The sequence below is a fragment of the Nanorana parkeri genome, unplaced genomic scaffold (genome assembly GCF_000935625.1).
Source record: "Nanorana parkeri isolate BGI_ZX_2015 unplaced genomic scaffold, ASM93562v1 scaffold739, whole genome shotgun sequence".
NCBI lineage: Eukaryota > Metazoa > Chordata > Amphibia > Anura > Dicroglossidae > Nanorana > Nanorana parkeri.
The window spans coordinates 481,436-481,801 of NW_017307007.1; positions in this window are offsets into that span (position 1 = coordinate 481,436).

Sequence of the window (366 nt, forward strand, 5' to 3'; positions counted from 1 at the left end):
GTATATGAACTGAACCTCAAAAGCTAAACCATTACTACATAACTTGCATTATATATGAACCTTTAAGTGATAGTATAATATATACCAAAAGCATGACTTGTTTCCTAATTGAATTCAATGTTTAATGTAAAGATATATGTGTGCAGTTATATGTACTGAACCTATATAGCTAAACCATTACTACATAACTTACAATATATATGAACTATTATGTAATAGGACGATATATACCATAATCATGACTTGTTACATGTTTAATTTAAAGATATATGTTTGCAGTTATATCTGCAGCTATATCTGTATTACATATGTTACAGTATACATGAACTATTAAACTAGTCTATGATAGGATGATATATATATATA